Source organism: Equus przewalskii, chromosome 14, assembly GCF_037783145.1.
Source record: "Equus przewalskii isolate Varuska chromosome 14, EquPr2, whole genome shotgun sequence".
NCBI classification, from domain to species: Eukaryota; Metazoa; Chordata; class Mammalia; order Perissodactyla; family Equidae; genus Equus; species Equus przewalskii.
The window spans coordinates 37,011,878-37,035,394 of NC_091844.1; the positions used below are offsets into that span (position 1 = coordinate 37,011,878).

General features: G+C 39.0%; 1 long non-coding RNA gene across 1 annotated transcript in view; it reads left to right on the forward strand.

Annotated features, from left to right (window-relative positions):
- The window catches only part of LOC139075547 (uncharacterized), a 37,754-nt gene extending 14,499 nt beyond the window's left edge, over positions 1-23,255 (forward strand). Inside the window, exons 2-4 of the long non-coding RNA XR_011526037.1 lie at positions 11,664-11,824; positions 14,535-14,760; positions 23,152-23,255. This is a non-coding gene — a long non-coding RNA (uncharacterized lncRNA). The remainder of the gene's footprint in view (positions 1-11,663; positions 11,825-14,534; positions 14,761-23,151) is intronic.
- The last annotated feature ends 262 nt before the right edge of the window (positions 23,256-23,517 follow it).

A 23,517-nucleotide genomic window follows, 5' to 3' on the forward strand; every position in this document is an offset into this window, starting at 1 on the left:
TGCCAACTATTTACTTTCAAAAGATTCAGTGGGAATTATTTTAATTTAAGAAATACTCATGACGGCCGGTTCGGGGGCAACTTTTCCAAACATGCTGTAATAAAGATGGCAATTTTAGCTAAATCACACCCTGTTCTTCAGACACTTGACTCAGATTTTTCTCTACGACAGTAAATCTGTGTTCACAACCTGGAAGCTTGTGGGGACCAGCCACTCCCGCTCAACCTCAAAGACAGGTTTTCAGGCTGGACTTCATTTTCTAGAAGAACAAATCCTTTAAATATTTTTATTCAAAGAGGACAGTAATGGCAACCTTGTTATGACAGTAAGAGCCGACCTGAATATTTTAATGCAAGACCTTCTAGGTTTTTGTTCTAGGATACCACTGCAACTAATAGATTTAGGAACTGCCAGAATTTCTAAGGAGAAGGTGAAGAAGAAAATATACACCTACCTGGAGGTATGTCAGAGTATTTCCTGAGACAATTAAAGACACTGCCTCAGATTCTGAGTGACTTAATATATTGGGTGTTTTATGCTTCCCCCTCTTATTATCCAACAAATACATATTCCATGTTCATCATACCATGCATTGTTCTAAACGCTTTACTAATATTAACTTTTTCGCTTAAGATCTTCCAAATTCTGTATGTTTTATACATTTCTGATGCTGCTATTTCTATTGGTGCCTTACAGAAGTCATGCCTTTAGGTATATCTTCCTGCTACATCACTAAAATTGGTGTTACAAAAAAAGTCTCTGTATATTCTGCATCCCTTAAGTAAATATATTAATTTCTATTGGATAATTTACTATTCTTTTAAGTTTTTAAAATAAAAATGGATATGATCTTCAAATGTTCATCTTTCCATTATTTACTCTCCCAGTTTCAAAAATTCCCAATTATTCCTGAGCCAGCCCTGACGGCCTCGTGGTTAAAGTTCAGCGTGCTCTGCTTTGGCACCCGGGTTTAGTTTCCAGGTGCAGAATTATACCACTCGTCTGTGAGTTGCCCTGCTGTGGCAGTGGCTCGCATAGAAGAACCAGAAGGACTTACAACTAGAATATACAACTATGTACTGGGGCTTTGGGGAGGAAAAAAAAGGAGAGAGAGGAAGATTGGCAACAGATGTTAGCTGAAGGTGAATCTTTCCCAGCAAAAAAAAAAAAAAAAATTCCCAATTATTCAAAGCTGTGTATTTCTCAGGTTCTGTTATATATGGTTACAACAGCAATAAGTGATTCAAAGAAAAAACATTTTCCTTCAGGTTTCAAGAATAGCCCTTCTCAATGCAAAGTTTCAAAGAAATTTTAATGAAAGAATGTTAGGCAGCACAGTAGTTACAAAGAATTCCTCTTTCCAGTCAAAAAGACTCAGGTTCAAATCTCCAAACCCCAGCTCCAGCTCTTACTAGTTGTGTGAACTTGAGCAAGTTATTTAATTCTCCGAACCTCAGTTTTCTCATCAAAAAAGTGAAAATATGAACACTGTCCTCAAAGTTACTATGAGGATTAATTAGAATAACACTTGTATCTTGTTTAATCTAGTGCCAGCATATAGCAAGCTCTCAATAAGTGGTTGCTAATATTATTACCAACACATAAGAGTGCCAACTATATGACAGGCAGTGCTGGGAGATTTCACATATGCTGTCTCCTTTCATCCTTCACAATGTTGTGAAGCAAGGAAAAATTCTTCCATTTTAATAGATTAGGAAGCTAAGGGTCAGAGAGGTTAAGTAACTTGCTCAAGGCCGGGCTGGGATTCACAGCCAGGTCTGCCAGACTACAAAGTCCATTTTCTTCACCCCATGGAAGAAAATTGTCCTTTCAAAATTTCTCTTGTATTTCCTACAAAATGTGGATCACCATTTTCAAGTTTGTATTAACACATTGCTACTCGAAACATGAAACCACTTCTTTTATCCACATTATCATAAATGATAAATATGTTTCTCGCCATATTTAGCTCCTTTATCATTCAAGATAAACATATTTTGCCTAGAGCCTGTATTGTCGATTAGAAGAAATTCAAGATCTGTACATAAGATCTATAAACAAAAGCCAGATCAAATCACAGAGTAAAGAAATGTCTGCTGCTTTGGTTCCCAGGACTGGATGTGGATTTATCTTGACCTGAATTTGGATTTTAGTCCTTGTAACTCAACTTCATACATTTCTTCTTTCATTCAACAAATATTCATTGAATGTTGGATGAATTAGTCCTAAGTCCTGCCTTCAAGGAACTGAGGGTTCAACAGGAAAGATATGTTGTACAAAAAGACCTGTAATTCCAGACAAGAAGTGACAGGTGCTACAAGAAAGGTTGAAATGAAATTCCAGGGAGTCTCAAGGATCGTAGTTTCTTCCTGTTGGGAAAAGAAGGATCAAAGCCATCTTGAGGGAAACAGTGGCCTCTTCTATTAACTGCTCCATCCAGGTGCAAAGTATTCATGAATTTACTTCAAAATAATACATAAAGGGGCAAGTGGGTAGAGGTGTTGTTGAAATAAGGTAGTCCAGGGGTTGATCACGTGGAAGCTGAATGATGGGACTACACAGGGCTTCATTATACTCGTGTGTCTGCTTTTGGGTGTGTTTGAAATTTCACATTATATGAAGTTAAAGTATTCCACAAGATCATTTGCTTGTGTAGTAAACTGCATGCAAAAGGCTGCAAAATGTCTAATATAATGGTTTGGACCTGGAGGACTGACGGGACAGAGAGGCCGTGATTGAGCACCAGTGAAAGGAACTGAATTCTCCCTCCCCACCCACTATTCGTCCCCACCTCTCACTCCATAACCCAGGGCCTATTCAAAAGTTCTTTAATGTAAAACCATAGGTTAGAAAGACTGAGCATAGGGTAAAAACAACCCAGGGATCCCCTAGTAGCAATGCCTACCTCTGGGGAGGGAGTGAGCACATATCCTGAAGAAAACACAGTCAGTGTGGGTTTTACAGAAAATTGAACTCAGCACAATCAATAAAGTTCAGAGGCCTCAGAGTATCTGCGGACTTGAGTTACGAAGCAATGTCCCATCACTTTCATCACTCACAGAGATCTTACATGTAGGCTCAGGGAAGGATATGTGTCAATATTCGTAGGTGAGACAAAAGCATTCAACACGGCATTGACCCAAGGGTTCTCAGTGGCTCTATAGAGCACACCCCCCAGCATGTTTCCTATGCAGTGTTTTCTATTAATTAAACACAATATAATTTTGAAGTAGACACACCTCTAGCCTGGTTCCCTTGCTCTCAGGTGTACAGTGGGGAGGATAGATCTCAGCCATCTGGCAGCATTCCATAAGACTGGACAGATTTGTGAAATATTGCCCTGGGGCAGGTGCTTGATACACTTTTTATACTCTCTTGAGGGTGATAGAGTGTATTTCTCTTAGATGTTCTGCCTGGATATTTTACCAGGATCAGGATGTTTTTGAAGAAGTATTACCACCCTGACTCCAAACCCCAAATTAAAATTACAGCAGGTAAAATTATAGAGTGTCACATGCTACTTTAATTCTGTGCCGCCGTACTTTAGTGGCTTCTCATTTAAGAGTACATAATTATTTTCAAATTATCGTAGATCATTTCACGGTTAAATTAGATTATCAGCTAGAACTTCCAGGGAGATTGGAATTCTACATGCAAATTAGATTCTGATCACTATTTATGCTCCTTTTGGATAGTTTTGTTTCCTGAACTCTCAGATCATCTATTTCACAGATAACCATCCTAGGGAACTGGGAAATATTTAAATGGAAGAGATCAGCACTGTTTCACATGGCATGTGTGCAAGAGATGTGGCCCAGATCAGAAAATTAGCTATTATTCAGTAGGGGTATAGGTTTCCAGGAACATCAAAATATTTCTTTAAGGAAATATAAGTCACCTGAACTCTTACTTCTTAATTATATGCAGGGGTGTGTGTGTGTGTGTGTGTGTGTGTGTGTTTTCTACACCTTATTTCAGTAAAAGAGAAAGAAGCTCTTAAGAGGGTCTCTGCCTTTATACACTGTGAGACAAAATGATTTGGAAACTCCCTAGATATGCTATGATCAACTGTTCTACTTTCAGTTTTGACAACTTTAATGCTTCCAAGCCACTAAGTTCCTGATCTTCTTCTTCTTCTTCTTTCTAAAGAGAAACAACTATTTTGTTTACATATGTAGTCAGTACAGTTATCTAAATTTGTTTCTACCAACACTGCTTGATCTCTGTAGTGTCAACTGATAAGATCTATCCCTTTCATAGGGCCAAACATCTTCCAGATTCCAGGTCAGAGGTCACTTCCTTGGGGAAAGTCAGAAGACTTGAAAGAGGTTGAAAAGCCTGGATTTCCTCACAAAAATCAGCCACACAGGATAATCTTAGAACCTTTACATTCTAAATCCCACCGGCTACGTGATTATATGATTGGTGTTCATCTACCCACGAGACAATATAAGCTCCACGAGGGTAGGGCCTGGGTCAGTTTTGCTAACCGTTATATCCTCAGTGCCCAAAACAAAGAAGGTACTCAAAACATATTTGTTGAATTAATGAAAGTAAAAATATGCATAAATATGCGCATGAATAAATGAGTGAATTAAAGAAATTGCTCAAAGAGGCTTTATCAATAACACTTTAGAACTTCATTGTCCAATACAGTAGCCACTAGCCACATGTGGCTATTTAAATTTAACTGTAAATTAATTAAAATTAATAAAATTAAAAATCCACTTCCTTGGTTGCACTAGTCACATTTCCAGTGCTCAATAGTCACACATCACTAGTGGCTACCACCGTTGACAGCCCAGATTATAGAGCATTTCCATCATTGTAGAAACTTCTATTGGACAGCGCAGTTCAAATAATTCTAAAATTCTAGCCCAATGAGAGTAGTAGTTTTCCAGGCTTCACCAGCTCATTATTATTGCTGCTATTGTTAATATTAACTGTGTGACTTACACACCTCTCCTATAAAACTATTCCCCACTCAATGATTGAGCATAATCTGAATATTTCACCTCTTTTTCTTCCAAAAAATTTGGCTGCTTTGATTTGTAAGTTCGCAAGAACTTATAGTTCTGTATACTTTCCTGAGCACTCAAAAGAGTCCTTGAAACTGAGAAAGTCTACTGTCCTAAAAGTGCATTTATTACACAGGTCAGGCCTCAAAGTGCTATGCTCAGAATAAAAATGAGAAAGATATAATGTGTTCTAGATGTCGTCATTAGTGTATGAGGAATTTGGATTTGTATTAATTTACTTATTTACGTTAAATGCATGATTGCACACATTCTGAAATTCTGTGCTAAACTGCATAGTCTTCCAAATGAATAGTAGTCAACACATTTATTGAGATTCTTTTATTTCAACAATTACGCATTTTTAAAAATCTTGTTTACAGCCATCTTGGTCTATGCATTATAAACAAGCATTTTGTTTTTGAGAGCAGAGACTAAAAGTTGCCAGGGGTTGGGAGAACAAAACTATAGCATTTATACTAAATTAAAATAATAATTTGATTTAAATACCCATACAAACAAAAGCATCTTTAGTGATATAAGTGCTAGAAAGAGGATAAGAGAGTGGTGAAGATAATATGATGCCAAGATTCAGGTACATAAACCGGGAAACTGAACTCAGCAGGAGAAATTTGCAGATGCAGATCCCCAGGGAGCTTTGTCTCTTGTAATAAAAGCAAGGTCCTATGTCTCTTTTTAGCAAGCTAGACTCTATGTATAATCCCATTTTTCTCCATATCTATATGAAAAAAGATTCTATCCAGTAAATACTATGGTTACCTTAACTGCACCCACATGTTTTAAACTTTATGTCACAAACTTTTGTCAATCTGTGTCATAAAACAACAAAATCAGCTTTTGAACCAAATTCATTTTACAGCGCCATCATTTTCATGTCCCAGGTTTCAGTGACAGTTAATAAAAATGAGTACCAGCACTATTAACCACGCCAATTCTAAACATGCTTGTCAACATAGCTGAAACATTATCGTTTATCATATTCTAGTACCTTCAAGTTTTCATACCACAGGTGTTCCAAGTCATTGGACATCAATACTTCCCTAATAGCACACTTTAAAACTTCAAGCCCTACAAACTGAAAAGTACACAATTAACCCTTTTTCAAGTGCATTTGCAGGGATTACAGCTGTGCCTACTCAGGAGCAATCTTAGGTTTTCTGCTTCACTCTCTCCCTATTTAGTCAGCATTTATGTCTCAGGATTTTTCATTTACAAAATGCGTATCACATTTGGCAAAGTTGAAACTGTGTGGTTCCACCGCTTGGCTTTTGAGCCATTCAGATCTTGCTTCTCGAAATTGTTACTTTGCAGAAGTTGGAAGCTCCGATGCCTTCTATCTTGAGGCATGTTAACATTGATGAGTTCAGTAAGTCTGGGTGACAGGCAATAAGGAGAGATGGGTGGAAACTGTGATAAGCCCCATCTGCACACTTTTAAATTTTTTTAAAAAGTATTTAGAAGCCTGCACAAGCCCACTGAGTACAATCTGTGGAGTTGCAAGGATGGAGTTTCTGCTTGAGGGAACAGCTTGAGCTTGGGACAGGGGCAAGAGAGTTAGCGACTGGAACCACTGAAGGAACTTTGCGTTCCAGTAAAAGTCACAAGGCCATGCTTTACAAAGGGCCAGGCAGTCCATCCGGAGCAAGTTTTTCAAGTTTCAGGTTGTAAAATTTTATCTAATTATGAACTAACTTTAACCTTTCTTCAGCTTTTCTCCATCTCCTTCACAAGTACCTCAAGTTCTTTCTGACCACTGGTATCATAGTCCAAACCACGCAGGGCAGGTTTATTATTTGTCCCAGTTTTTTGTGTGAAACAACAACAATGGAAAAGGAATTCTGAGATCTCTCGCAAATTTTGAAGTTCTGTATCTTTGAAGATGGTCTTCCTCCAGATGGTATTCCTACTCTTTTTTTTTTTTTTAAGGCTTGGCACCTGGGTTAACAACTGTTGCCAATCTTTTTTTGGGGGGGGGTTTTTTCTGCTTTATCTCCCCAACCGCCCCCCCCCCCCCCCCGCCTTCCACAGTTGTATATCTTAGTTGCCGGTCCTTCTAGTTGTGGTATTCCTACTCTTAATGGAAACAGGGTATTTAAAATGGCTGGGCTAACATTACTCTACTGTAAACTGGTACTGTGTTTAAATCCGGTGCAATTTGGGGCAAGTAAATAATCTTTCTGTTTCAATTTTCTCATCTTTTTTTTTTTTTTTTTGAGGAAGATTTGCCCTGAGCTAACATCTGCTGCCAATCCTCCTCTTTTTGCTGAGGATGACTGGCCCTGAGCTAACATCCGTGCCCATCTTCCTCTACTTTATATGTGAGACATCTACCACAGCACTGCTTGCCAAGCGGTGCCATGTCTGCACCCGGGATCCGAATTGGCAAACCCCGAGCCACCAAAGTGGAACGTGCGCACTTAACCGCTGCGCCACCAGCACAGCCCAATTTTCTCATCTTTTAATGTGAATCATGATAGTACCTAGCTCATAGGATTGTTATAAGCATTCTAAGTGTTGACGCTTATAAAGGTACAGTGTATGTCACCTAGTAGGTACTCAATAAATAATATCTATTTAATTGTTACACTTCCCATATCATTTGCTAATTTTCCTGGACATTGATAATACAATGATAATGACACTGAGAAATGTGGTAATTGTGCTTAGGTAGAAGAGTGCAACGTAAGAGGAAATGGCTTAAAAACAAAGGGTAAATGACAATTAACATTTATTGGGTGCTTACAATGTGTCAGACAGTGTGATAAGTGCTTTCTTTACACGTGTTAAGTCTCATTTACTTTTCACAACATCCCCATGAGTTATGAATTATTAATAACTGCATCTTGAAAATGACTCACCTGGTGGTTTGTACTGTGAAAACCTGGTTAAGCTAGGCCTAGGTTCCCCAGAATCCTCTTCCCTGTATCCTTCTGGGTTTGATTTGACCAAAAGTGGAATTTGCATGAGATTTGAAAGACGGAAGTAAAGCAGCGGCCCTTACTCTCTGAAGGTCATCATGGTTAGTTGCAGTAATGGGCAGACATAGAGGCACCAGTAGGTTCCTGCTATCCTCATTCCTCCACTCCATGTCCTGCTCTTTTTTGGGACCTCTGGCCCTGCTGATCAAACACAGCATCATCAGATGCTGACTGCATACCTTCCAAGGCAACAGCTCCCCTAGATTTCTCCCCCAGCTCCCTACTTACAGTCCCATTTTGGCAGGTGGACATGCCTGCCTTCTCAGATGGACTGATGGGTGACCCCTCTGATCTTCCAACTCCCGCTTCAGACCTCCGCTTCCCCAGTGCCTCCTGCAGTAGCGGTTCTGCTTCCCTAACTGAACCTTGACTGATAGGAGATAGTGGCATCACGGTGAGATTAACTAGTTTACCCAAGATCACTCAGTGCATGGTGGAGCCGGAAGTGGAAGCCTTAATCTGCTTCCAGAGCCCATGCTCTTAATAACCACTATACGGCATTGCCTTGAAGAGAGAGATGAGGAAGAAGGAGATAGGGAAGAAAGGAGAGAGGTAGGGCTTCAGGATTGTAAATAAGAAGGGACGAAACAGGAGATTAACAGTCTAGGAGAAGGCAGAAGGAAACAGGGAGGAAATGATGAGAAGTAGATGGCAAGCAAGGGAGAGAAGGGGAGAAAAATGAAGAGGAATAAAAGATAAAAGGGGATGGGATAGTAGCATTCCCAGCTCTACTGCTCTGCTAATACTTCCTTTTTAGCACAAAGGGGGAATTTTAAGCATGGCTAATATGTACACGCCAGAGGACTGCAGAGTTCTAATGCTCAATTTTTGCACAAGCTAATGCCCTTTGAGTTTTACTCTTCTGTTAGAAACTGAGTCTAAAGTTTCATTAATGTTTTTTGTTTTTTTCTTTAACAGAGGACCTAATAATTTCTCAAATTATTCACTCTTTTTCTAGCCTTTGTTAATCAACTTTTACAACCTTGCAAGCCAGCAACCTTTTTTCAGACTTTGTCCATGAGTTGAGAAATCAAATATTTTTATGCAACAGAAAGATGACTGATATTTAATTACAGATCATCATGTTCAACTGGGGTGATTATCAATCTAACTATGTGAAATTCAACATGAGGGATGTGGCAAACTTTGCACATAATTCCAAAATAGAGGTGTGAAATTTTCCCATGTGACTACTTGGTTTACCCTAGATATTTACTATGTATAATATTACAGCTGCCAAGGAGGCACAGAAATTAGTTAAAAATCTTGTTGGGTTTTATTTTCCACTTTGAGGCAGTTAAGACTCTAAAAATATCCTGTCTACAGTGCAGAAAGTGCTCTCCAAATGTCCTGATGTACGTGGAGGCGAGAGGACATTCTGCCTGGCTTTAAGGACACCCCATCTCACCCCCGCCTTCTCACCCCCACCATCATCCCGCATGACTGCCCATGCACTGCTCCTGACTTGCATTTTAAGCCTTGGTCAGTATGCTTTTGGCGAGACTATGCCAGGAGACCAGGCTTTATGAGAGGACAGTGATAGAAAATGTGATAATCTTGCCCCAAACCATCCCTGCTCTCCGTAGGCCCTGTCCTTCTTCTCAGGTCCATGATGTCACAGTCCCTCAAGGGATCAGCCTATAAAGGGACAAAGGGACACCAAACTTGTTTTTACAACTGGTTGTCTTCTTCCTCTCCCAAGACAGGGTTGAGAAGGGTAGGCATGGCTTAATATATCGTTTAAAGTGCAATTATTTTAGACGACTACTCTCTTCTGAATTCATTACAGTAGATTTCAGTGAGTTTTGCCTAAGAGGTTACCACAGCCTCAGAATGGTACTAAAAGGCAAATTTTTGATTGATTATTATTTATTTATTATTATAAATAATTATAGCGTTACTAATTATGTTATAATTAATTATAATTATATTACAATAAATAATTGTTTGTTATATACTATCACTTCTGTGAATAAGAAGGGACAATGTTAGTCCCCTAGTGCTTCTGGGGCCAGGACTGGAAAACCACCTTTAACTCATCAAACCCAACCCCTCAGCAGCCGTCATCACAAGGAAGTGAGCATGCCGAGTCTAACACCTCCAGCGTTTGTTCTGTACCTCTTTGTACACCCCCTCTCACAGCTCTTTTCCCTACCAGTTCTCAATCCTCCCAGATTCTGGCCTCCTGGGTTGTTTTTCTGTCTGTAGCCTCAGGCATGACTCTGTGTATCACCCCCCTGGTGCTAACCTCTGCCCCTCCCTCTGTTCACGATTGGGATACCCTGTGAGACCATACAGACCCTCCCAGGCAGCAACTTCCCAATCCATCCAGCACCAAAGGGGCCTTGAACATGAAAGTAAAAAGCTGAGAGACATGGTGTTCCCTTAAGCAAGCTTCAGATCTGAGGGTGGTTATTGACAGCTTATTCTCTAGTCCCTGTATTGTGACTCTGGGTAATAGTGTGGCCATCACAGTGTCAACGTTATGCTTGCACTAAGATTTCCTCCAGATGACTGTGAGCTCTTTATCTGAACCCTGAAATACACCCAGGGCTGTTGGAGAGCGGCAGACCTGGAATGTGGGGGTGATGCAAAACGGAGAGAGAGACATTCAAAGATCAAGCACGTTTGCCTTGCCTGGGCTTATAAGTGGGAAAAGCACTCCTATACCAGGCAGGCAGCACTCCAAGAAAGCCGGCTCTGCTGCCTCACTCGTAGCCTTCACTCAGGACCTTTTCGCTCTGTTCAACTTGTAATCTGCTTCCACACTTGGTTTTGGTTAACTGACATTCTAAGCTTTTACCTTGTCTCCCGGCAATAGTTTAAGTTGTATTCCTTGGGTTGGGGATAGATGCTGATCCTCTATTGCAGACTCTGATCTGTCTTCTTAGGGACACTTCAAACATGTTTATGGAACACAAGTGCTATGTAGCCCAACACCAGCAACAGTCCCTACTCTTGTATGTGAATGTAGGGCTCAGCTGAGCCCAATTGACTCCAAGTCTCAAGAAAAGGATTTGATGCATTGTAGAGTGAGTATCATGAAGGAGAGAGGGAAGGAGTTACTAACACTTATTGAGCAGCTCTTATAAGCAAAATGCAGTTCTAGACACTTTGTTCAAATTATCGCCTTTAATCCTCATGATCCAATAGAATGTAAATTCCATGAGGTCAGAGACATTTGCTGTTGTATCTCCAGTGCCTAGAACAGTTCCAGGCCCATAGAAAATGCTCAGAAAATGTTTGAGCACACCTAGCACCCAGATCTTGCTTCTGAGTATTCTGAACAGTTATCCAAGGGCTGAGAAAATATTTTCTTTTGTGTCCTATGGTTTGAATAATAACTTACATTTATTAAAGGCCTACTATGTGTAGGCATATATGTTTATTACTATAATCCCTTAAGTATCATTATCACTCATTTTTACAAATGAGGAAACTGACAGACAGTGAGGTGAAATGACTTGCCCACACAACTAGTCGGTAGTAAAGCCAACAATTAAACTTATTCTGTGCTATGCCTATATTTTCCCCACTGTGCCATGCTGCCTCAACAAAAAAACTAAAAGTTCTATTGATACATTATTCCATATGCAAAGCACTATGCAAGCAGGTAGAGCTAAAATTTTACCTACCACTTTTGTTTTAGATTCTAGATGTGTGCTTATTGTTTCTTGCCTGCCGGTTTACTTTCTATACTTGCCTGACAGAGAAGATAACAGATGCAGAGTGTGAGAGCAGAAGAAAAACAAAATATGTCCTGATCTCAAAGTCAAAATTAACTCCAACAAGAAGAGAAAGTTGAAGAAGGTAATTTTCTTTGTGATAGAGTTTAGTTTAGATCACCCACACTTCTACATTTTACAAATCGTAGAAGATATTGGGAATCCACCTTGTTTTTTTAAATTGTTTCTTTAATGGAAAGACTTGCAATTTTTAAAAGAATAGTTTAATGCTTCTTACTTATCTGCTTACCATGTCTTTCTTTCCCAAATGGGTTCTGTGATCCCTGGAGACCACCATGTCTTATTCACCTTTTTATCCCTAGTGCCTGACAAAAAGTAGAGACTCAAAGATTAATGATTGAATGAAGGAATGAAGGAAGGAAGGAACCACAAGCAAATTATTAACAAGTTAACAATAGTGCAAAGAGGTTGAACATCCAAGGCTGAGACCTTTTCTCTCCCAGCCAGAGAGTTTTTCCAGTTCTCTATCAATTTCCTTGATAGGACAGGAGCCTCTTCCCTCAAGTCTACAGGTTACTTAAAAGGCAGATTCAAATTTAGCTAATACCCACTGAGAACCTGCTGTGTTAGAATTTGTCGTGTACCATATCTTACATAAAATATCTAATAATCCTATAGCTATTATTATCCCCATTTTTCAGATGAAGATGCTTAGGCTCAAAGAAGATAAATGCTTTGCCCAAAGTCACATGGCTAGTAAGGGACAGGTTTGGAAGCTGAACCTGGTCTCAACAAAAGTTCTAGCACCCACTCCACTCCCTCACTCCTACTTCCCCACAGTGTGCCAACCCAATGTCTACCACTTACTATGTTTCGGTAGAATTTATGGCACACTTTTTCACAGCTTAACATCCCTGAAATAAGAATATGTTTTATAAATGATAGCCTCTTAAATTACTTGTATTGTGGTAATAGTTTCTCAAAAAGTATTAAATCCACCTTCTCTGTCCTGTATCCTTACCTCTAACCAAAAGTTAGTGTTAGTGAGACCCCTATTCTGTTTGTAGTGTCAAAAGAAAGCTGAAAGAACCTAACTGCAATAATTTAAAGAACAGTGGAAAGACATCTCTGAGCAAAAAAATTGTTCTGCATTTTTATTTTATCAATTAATTACCAGAAATTCTTAGCTTAGTTTGTAGTATTTAATTGGCTTAGGTCCTCTTAAGCCCAACTGAGATCCCCTCAGAGGCAATGGGAGTTTTGATTGGGAGTGGAATGGAGGGTGGTTAGGGAGTTGAGGCCGTTTGAGAGGGCAGTGGGTTACTTTGGGAAAGAGAAGAAGGTGCCTCAGGGAAAGGTTAAACAATAGGGGCAGGGTTAAGAAATAGAGTTTAAAATAGAATAAGCATTTCAAGAAGGTAAATAAATACACCCCAAGCAAAGACTACCATGCATTAAAAAGAATATTCCTAAGAGGGGACTGGCTCCGCGGCCGAGTGGTTAAGTTGCCGCACTCCGCTGCGGTGGCCCAGGGTTTGGATCCTGGGGGCTGACATGGCACCGCTCGTCAGGCCACGTTGAGGCGGTGTCCCACAACCCACAACTAGAAGGACCTGCAACTAAGATATACTACTATGTACGGGGGGTTTGGGAAGATAAAGCAGAAAAAAAAAAAAAGATTGGCAACGGTTGTTAGCTCAGGTACCAATCTTTAAAAAAAAAAATATTCATAAGAGACTATGGCAGGTAAGAAGGTAACGTTAAGAGAAAACGGAAGCTCTTATTTCACATTTATGAATAAGTTAACCAAATGCCCAGGATAAAATGAAATAGTCCCTAATTTATATTTTAACATTAAAACCATATTTAAATCACTGATTTTTATACTGCCCTAAAATAACTATTGTCTTTTGTGCTTATTATCAACCAAAATAAATTCTCAAAATCAAATATCTAGTTCTTGATCAACAAGTGTCTAAGAGGCCAGAAATCTCCTGCATTTGACCCAGGGTCATTAGATCTACTTTTCCTGTCTCATCTAGGAAGACTAGTCAGTTCAACCCAAATTTTTTCCTAACCCAGAAATCACAGGTCAATTTCTAGGTCAAAGTCAAGGCATTTGTGCAACCAGTTCTATGCCCAGTGGGCACAACAATGGAGTAATAGCCTGACCTTCGAGGTGTGTATCTCAGTTTACTGAACAGGCCAACATGGTGCCTACCATATCTGCAGCACCTATCTAACAGGACACTAATCCACAGTTCCTGACAGTGGGGAGAGGCCTCAAGCTTTTCCTTACGCATCAGTGGCCATGTTTTGTATCTCGTGACCTAACCCCATAATTGGAGCAGGGTTGGGCATTTGACTCAAGAAAAGCCAATTTGTAGACTACCCAGCAGCCTATGAAGTAGCGTGGTTCAAGAGCCCTTCCTGATGGTTGTCCAAATTGGACCAACTGAGTTCTGTCTCTTTGAAAGATGAATGACACAGAGATTCAACGATGCAGAGAAAGACAACTAGCAATTAGAAGTGGGAGCAGAAGTAGATAGACATAGAAAGGAGCAGATTCAAAGGGAGAAGCAAAGTTACTTTAGTGGTGGAACAGTAGAGTAGAGATTGACAACAGGGGTCCTGAACAACCTCCCCGTTCTGTTTCCAGAGACAGCTGCCCATGGTTCCTGTTTTTCCTGAAATGTTTTGTTTATTCATATTTATCCTGAATTTTCCTGAGCCCCAGTGCATTAGTCAGAAATGGCTAAGTTTTGTGGTGGTAACAAGTAACAGGAACATCTCAGCAGTTTAACACAATAAAAGGTTGTTTCAACTTTTTGCAGAATCTGCTCCAGGTCTGGGAAAGTGTCCAGGGCATACGTCCTTCAATATTCCACACTTCTTCTAGCTGAGATCTGATCACCGGCTCTTAAATACTTTTCCCTACATGTGATTTATTACTTTTACTCCCAGTCATTGGCCAGAGCTTACCACATGGCCCAGTCAACTGCAAAGAAGCTGAGAAATGTAATTTTCCAAGTACTGGGAAGAAGAAAACTGGAAATATGGGTGAGTCAGGTACCTAAATATGGGATACCTTGCTACCATACCTTTAACCTTTCCTTGCCTTCTGTTAATCATTTTAGTCCCTCCTACGCTTCACTGAAACCCATCAGGTAGTGTTACATTCATGTCATGTACTCACCTTTGATTCACTCTCAGACACGCCTAGCCACACCTCTTGCCACTAGCAAATTTGATGGCTCATGATAAATAACAAAACTTGTAGCAAGCAGGGACTTGCATTGTTGAGTAGACGCTTTCAGCAGCCCCTTTTTTCCCTTCTAAAATAAGAACAGTAGCAGAGAATGATGGATTTTTGCCAGGTGGTGGGCAGGAGAAGATAATGAGAGCTAATGAGATCATCTCGGTAAGACCACACTACTATAACTTATTTCTTTGCAAATTGTTATAAGAAGAGTAAGTTAAATCTAAACAGAAAAAAAAAAGGGAGTATCTACTACGTGCCATCACTTCACACAGACATTATCTCATTTATTTACTGCCAAACAGTATTTATGGACTAGATATTACTATTTTCCAGCTGATAAAACCAAGACGTGAAGAGGTCATATGATTTGCTAAAAGTTACACAGCTTTGATGACTGAGAATTCAATCTAGGCTTCTAAATCCAGATCTCCAAATCTATGCTTCTCACAGTTTCATGAAGCATGAGCAGCAGCAAACCTAAAATACATCCTAGGAGAGACAATCCAGATTTTCTGGGGCTATTCCTAAAAGAAATAAGGTTCAGGAAGGATTGAATTGATTTTAGGAAAACCCCCAAGGCTGTTGAAGATGGTGATCTCATGCATTCATTTACACATTCATTTATTTAGAAAGATTTAATGAGTGAGGATAAAAAGGAAGTGAAGATAAAAAGACAAGATTGAAAATCCCTGTTCTCAAGTTGCTCACTATATTTAGGCATAGCCCCACAAGTAAACAGACAATTATGATTTAGAGGGATAAGAGATATGATAGGAATAAGCAAGTGGTGTCAAGGGTCCTAACCCAGTGTTGCTATTTGGTTCCCAGAAACAGACTCTAAGATGAAGATTTGTGTGCAGGAGGCTTGCTTTCAGAATCAAAACCTATAGAGGAAAGTGAAAGAAGCTGGATTGGGCAGAAGACGAAGTTGAGCTGTGATACCCAACTTAGCATACAAAGTCCTCAGCCATCCCTTGGGAGAATTATGGAGCTAGGATGAGCTGCAGAGTTGTCCCAGTTGGGGCAATGGGATCAGGTCTTTATACTTCAGTATCAACTAGTCATTGTGTATGGCCTACCCCTAGGATGGAGGGCATGCCCTTAAGCAAGTGGCTTTCTTCAACCAAGGGCAATATCCAAATTAAAATTTAGCTGAGATCTATCTGTCACCAACACACCAGCAGTTGGGTTAATAAGTGTTTCAGTCCTGAGGAGGTAGACGAACCCAAGCGGCACATCATCATATCCACTACATACCCACCTAAAGGTTTCCTGGAGATGGTAGCCCTGGAGCTGAGTCCTAAAGGACAAGTAGGAGTTATCCAGGGGAATGGCACCTACAAAGACATGATGGCCCGAGAAGAGTGCATTGAGGGCAGTCTATCATGCCTGTAGAAACTGATAATGCATAAGGGAAAGCAGCAAGTGCTGAGGTTTAGATGTAGAGGCCAGATCCTGCAGAACACGGCATGCTATGCAAAGGAGTTTGGAATTCTTCCCGAAGGCAATGAAAAGGCATTCAAAAATTTTATTCAGAGAGCAATACAATCAGATTTGCTTTGTAGAAAGATCATGCTGGCAGCAGGTGGAGAATATATTAGCTGGGGATGAAACTGAAGGAAGAGAAGCAGACTCGTTAGGACGCTGTGACAGTGATCCCAAAGAGAAGAATAATACTTGAATTGACAAGTAGCAGTAGCAGCAAGAATGAATAGAAGAGAACACGATATTCCAGAGATATTAAGTGGGCAAAAACTGAGGAAACTTAAGATATCAATTAAATGTTATGGGTAGGGAAAGTTAAAAAGTCAAGAGTGACTCAGAGGATGGTTCCATCCATTTGTTGATATAAATCTGCAGAGAAATATAGTAAGTTCAGTTTTGAACATATTATCTGTGGAGTATTCATGTGGAGATCTCCAGCTACAGATGTTCGCCATCCTCTGGAGCTCAGGAAACAAAGCTAAGTTGGAGATAAAGAGTCTGAGTCTTTATGGTTTTTACACATGGATGATAGTAGAAGCCATGGGAATGGACAAGATCACCCAAGGGGCGTGCTCTAAAATGTACATAGAGAAAGAAGAAAAATAGTATTTAAGGTGGAGAGGAGCCCACAAAGAAGTGCTAGAAATGGAGGAGGAAAATCAGGAGAGAGGGATGTCTTAGAAATGAGAAGAGAGGAGAGTATTAAAAAGTTCCAAAGCCACCGTAGTTGACCACTGAAAAATAAAGAAAGACAATTTTCCAGAGTACTGAGTAAGTAGGGAGTCACTGGTGACTTTGGCAAGGAACGTTTCAATGACATGGAGAAGACAGGGTCAGAACAAAGAGAATTAAAGAAACATGCTGAACCTTGAAGATGTTACGCTAAATGAAATGTCAGTTGCCAAAGGACAAATACTGTATGATTCCACTTATGTGCCATAGAGCAGTAGAGACAGAAAGTCAAGCTCATAGAGACAGAGAGTAGAATAGTGGTTCCAGGGGCTCATGGTGGGAGAGGAGCAATAGCTAACTGTTTAATGGGTATCGAGTTTCCATTTGGGAAGATGAAGAAGTTCTGGAGGTGGATAGTGGTGATGGCTGCACAACAATGCGAAGGTACTTAATGCCACACAACGGTACACTTGAAAATGGTTAAAATGGAGAATTTTATGTTATATACATTTTACTAAAAGAAAAAGAAAAATAAAAAAGAGAGAGAATATAGGAGTGAACGAGAGACGAGAAAAAGGAGGGACTGAATGTAGCCCTCTCTCAGGAGGAAGAGGAGAGAGACAGGGTGATAGCTAAAGCAGGATGGAGGGTGGAGGGGGGAATTTTTAGGAGTCAATAGAGAGGCTCTCTGGAGATATCAAAGGCACAGCAAAGAGAAGCAGTGCTGTGAGCTGAATGAGATGGAATGATCGTGAAATATGGGTTTTGAGAGCTGCTGTTGAATCTCATTCCGGTGAACACTGAGGGGGGTAGAATGACTTAAAAGAATGAATTTTGACCATAAAGGATGGCAAAAGGTCTTGCTCTTCCCAGATGATGCACTCAAACTGAGAAAATGTAGTAAACCACTAATGCTCTCTTGGTTTAAAAATCAACATCTAGGAGGCTGGCCCCATGGCCGAGTGGTTAAGTTCGCACGCGAGTTTGGTGGCCCAGGGTTTCACTGGTTCGGATCCTGGGCGCAAACCTAGCACTGCTCATCAAGCCATGCTGAGGTGCCATCCCACACAGCAGAACTAGAAGGACCTACAACTATGTACTGGGGGGCTTTAGGGAGAAGAAAAGAAAATCAACATCTAGTTCATTGTGACTATTTTAAGCTGCTAATAGTGACCACACACATCACTTACAGATTAAATTGGTCAATCACATAAAGCAGTATGTCATATACAATGAATAGACATAATGACAATATTCTGATATGTAAGTTTTTATTTTCCAATCACATGTTGGACGATGTTTTATTTAAGAAAGGGGAAAAACATTTATGAATTTTGAAGCTCAGTAAAATTTCAGGTAAGGGCATTATCAAAATTTCAAGGAAGAGTGTTATGTAAAAGTTTCATTCTTAAATATTTCCCTATTTAATTAAATTTGAATTTACTATATGTTATTTTTATAGTATGTTATTTAAGAAACCTACAAGAAAAAATGTCATAGGTTTCCTTGAGTTATAAGGAAAAAAATAATTAAGTAAAAGAGCAAATTATTTTCTCCAGAGTGGAAAAAAAAGAAAAATTCTCTTTAGAAGCACCACATTTAATTCATATATTTTTAGTTGTCTAAATGGTCTCTGCAAATTATTACAACACACATCAGAAATAATGCTCCCACATTACACTGTGCTTGCTTCTGTCTAGATATAAAAGTTTATGAATTACAAAGAGAGGAATCTTTGCTATGTCTGCTCATGAACATATACACTCACAAGCACTTGTGGAAGATTTGGCTGTTGGCCACGATTATGTGAATTCACATCATTTAGTTATATAAAGACACAGAACCAGGAAATCAAATACAAACAGAAATGCTCTCTCATTTCCAGTCCTCTAACGTGAATTGAGTTTTGGGCTTTCTGTGGCAGCTTTTAGATCCAATCTATATGAATGGGTAGATGGTTAGAAGAGCTCTCCTGTTTGGTACGTGTGTATGATCTCGTTATTAAAACATACCTTCAGGGTCATAATGAGTCAGTAATAATGACCCTAATATATAACTTTCTGTGCAATTAATCTCAGAAAAGAAGTAAATTTAAAATCTTTATTTGATATGTAAGAAGTATGTCATAACTGTCACAAAAGATAGGTGACACAAGTAGGACACAAAAACAAGTATGTCTTAGGAGTCATCAAAATCACACCCATTGTATGTGCATAGGCATTAGGATATTGAGAATACGCCACATTAAAGTTGAAAGATGACATTGTCCCCTGAGGTCTGGAACACGTGAACCAATTAAAAGTTGTAAGGAGAAAAAAGAAAGGAAATTAAAAGATTAGTCTTTTCTGAGAAGATGTCAAGCAGGTGGAGATAAGGTTCCCTTTCAACATATTCTTTTATAAGCAAGAAATAGGTATGTTCTGTCTTTACACTTCTACCACTAAAATGTTTCCTTTCCTTCAAAAGGGAAGAAAACACGATATTATGTTCCTTTAACGAGTCTACTATCTGAGCCTCATCTAGGTGTGCAAAGTACGATTGTAGGCCAATTACTCAATTGTGGCTTTGACAAGCCTGTCATACTGATTCAATATTTAAGCGATTTCTTAAAAAATATAATTATTGTACATGTTTTTAAAAGGAGAAATACCTTCTTTTACATGGTTGAAATGCTGTCCTAATAATAGACGACGGACTCTTTCTAACCTGCAGATTAATCACTATGCATGTGCTGTATGAAGCCTTAAGCTAGAAGAAAGAATTTCAGAGAATCTCTAGCTTCATAAATAGATCTCTGTATATTGTTATAAATCATATTTCATAAAATTTCTGAAGCCCATCAGAAGACCCGCTCAAAATCAGTTACTCTTTATGAATTAAATGCTCTAAGTTTTTATAAGTGTGAGACTCACCTTTAGAAATTCTCTGATGTTCCTAGATATCATTTGGAATCAAAGTAAAAGTAAGATTTTCTTAAAAATATTAGAGCATTACCCTCTATGGTGTCCAAACATTTTGAAACAAAAACCAAAGTGAATGGTTCAACATGGTTTCAAAATGGAATATTAAAATTGGAACTGTCTTGGAAAATCTAGAAAAAGTAGTTGTGACTATGCATCCTCCATCCCCCATGTAAATACCCAGGAAGAAAATGTTTCCCTTTCTCTTGTACTTTAAACTACATCCATTTCCTTGATTTTTAAAAAAATTCCCCACAATTAGCAAAAGGGCTTGGACAAAACTAACATTTATGCACAATTAAGTTTTTGTCATTGACATAAAGCACCACTTTTGAGTATACAAATACATAGGTCTAAATTAAGTAATTATCTCCCACACAGTTTTCTTGCAACACAAGTAAAACATTAAAGCTATTAAGTAAAGAATGGTATTTTTTTGTTTGTTTGGATGTTGTCTATGTCCACTGACCAAGTGAAAAATTCTTAGTAGCTATTTTTAAATTATTAAAATTTTTCGTTAAAAATACTTCAGAGGCCAGCCCCCTGGGCAAGTGGTTGGGTCCGCGTGCTCTGCTTCGGAGGCTTGGGGTTTCGCCGGTTCAGATCCTGGGTGTGGACATGGCACCACTCATCAAGCCATGCTGAGGCGGCATCTCACATAGCACAACCAGAGGCACTCCCAACTAGAGTAAACAGCTAGGTACTGGGGAGATTTGGGGGGAAGAAAAAGAAAGAAAAAGAAGTTTGGCAACAGATGTTAGCTCAGGTGCCAATCTTTAAAAAAAAAAGAATACTTCAAACATGGGCCAGCCCCAGTGGCCTGGTGGTTAAGTTCAGCGCACTGTGCTTGGGCAGCCCAGGTTTGGTTCCCAGGCGCAGACCTACACCTCTCTGTTAGTGGCCATCCTGTGCTGGTGGCCTGCATACTAAAAAATAGAGAAAGATTGGCATGGATGTTAGCTCAGAGTGAATCTTACTCAGCAAAAAAAAAAAAAAGTACATCAAACACCTAAGCAGGACATGGGACTTTAAAAGAACACACAAATCAAAAAAAATAATGTGCAATAAACAAAAATATGATTTTCTTATATTTCTAGAAATGCTTTCCATAAATATTTTTTTCAAGTGTTCCCATGAATAGACTGGAGAATGAAGTTTTCTAATTAATATTTGAGTTATTTGAAAACTACTAGATAAGCAATAGTTGGCTAATTTTTTAAAAGATAGAAATCAAATATATTATTCAAATTATATTGAATGTATTTCTTAGCTTTTTGTCTTTTTATAGATCAGAGGGCACATTGTGGATCATGATTATCATAATGAGCCCAATCATCAATATAGCACTGTAGATGGGAAAAGTGCAGGAAATACAGTTAAATATTGCATTTAAGACATAACTTATACATTATTCCTTAAAGTCAACCCTTTGTTTACTTGCTGTTATAACTGAATTTTAAGTTCAGAGGTTTTTTGAGAACATCTAGTGTCTTTTTTTCCTCAGAAAGGTATAGTATGGGAAGAAATCCAATTATTTTACCTATCTAATAGCTTGAATTCCTGATAAATTATAATTTCTTATAACTCATAGAAACATTTTTCAGATACTGTATAACCTAGTATTAACACGTAACCCAAGTTGGTATTAAAGTGTTGAGATGATTTTTGTTGGGCCCTGTGACACAAAATAGTGTTAACCTCTTTTTAATATGTCTATTTGTATTATTTTCAACACAGAAAATTTTATTTATCAAGTATCATTAGAAAAGACATATTCCACGTAGGGGAATTTTCCAGATATTTGAAGCTCATCCCTTTAAATCCACAAATTAGTTTTATTTTAACTGTATCTATTTTTAGACTTTTAAAAATATGCTATACATTCCCCTGTTTTCTTAAACAGAGAGTAATCAACCTAGTGGAACCAGTTTTTGAATATTAGGGTCTTAATTTTACAAGTTCATTATTGTACCATTTTTACATTCAACCATTTTATGAATTCAACAAAGTCCTCACAGGCTAGTGTAGTGTATCCAGGGCTGTTTCCTCTTATACAGAGTGGCCTAGACTGAAATGCTTTTTAAGTTCCTGTTTTGTGGGGTTTTGTTAGAGTAGTGAGGTGTGGGAGAAAGAAATTAAGCTTTCACGTCAGACAGACTTGGATTCAAACCCCAGGTCTACTATTTACTAGTTATGCAATTTGGGAACATTTACTTAACTCTACACCCTCAATTTTTTCATCTGAAAAGTGCTGATGCTGACTTGCAGGATCGTTGTAAAGAGTAAATTAAATAATAACTGTAAAGAGCTTGGTGCTTCCCAACCCTCAGCGTCTTTCCTTGTTGTTCACTGTCAGCATCAGTTCCTGCTCCTGCCAGCTCTCTCTTCTCTTACAGTTCCTCGTCCCTGGTAGACTGTGACAGCAGGAACATCCTCTGACCTGCTCATCACTGTATGCACAGCCCCTGAGGTCTGCCATTAATACCTGAAAATGTGCTCTCTAATGAAACACTTGTGTTTGAATCCTGATCTACCAGTTTCTACTGTGTGATTTTGGGCAAATTTATCAACCTCTCTCGACTTCAGTTTCCTTGTCTGTGAAATGAAAAGAAGCAGAATACATAGCTCATAGGATTAAATTAGCTATTTAGGGGCTGGCCTGGTGGCATAGTGGTTAAGTTCCCATGCTCCACTTTGGCGGCCTGGGGTTCGCTGGTTCAGATCCTGGGCGCACAGACCTACACACTGCTCATCAAGCCATGCTGTGGCAGCGTCCCACATAGAAGTAGACGGACTTACAACTAGGATATACAACTGTGTACTGGGGCTTTGGGGAGAAAAAAATTAGCTATTTATGTAACTATCCCTCACACACAGTAGACACACAACAAATCCTGAGGTTTATAATGACTAGGGGGAAAAAACAACTTATTGCTTGTAATCTCCTGTGGCCAGGGGAATAAATAATCAAGTTTATTTAAATGTTTAAATGTTAGAAAATTTTCTACTGATAAAGTCTGTGAGCTTTAGTATATAGCTTTTTAAACTTTTTTCTTTCTTTCCTTTTTTTAGCAGCTCAGAAGTTTTACTTTTACCTCTGGGCTAGTGGGTGCTATTCTGATTGCAGGATAAATGATCTCAAGATCATCGGGATTTTTACCATACAGGACTGTGAGGTAAACTTATCTTTCTTTTTTTCTTTTTTCTTGCTATGTTATTTGACTCCACTTTTTCTGTTCCATTTATAAAAATAGATTTGAAGTTTCTTCTAAGCCAACCAGTTTGCCTGTGTTCTCACGTACAAATGTTTGCCTTTTATCACATGTGACCAACCATATCAATAGCCAAGGTCACAATTCAGCATTTCATCAGTAAAAATTCACAGCAGTTATACTTCTAAATCTTAACACCTAACTCATTTCATAATCGAGTAGAACT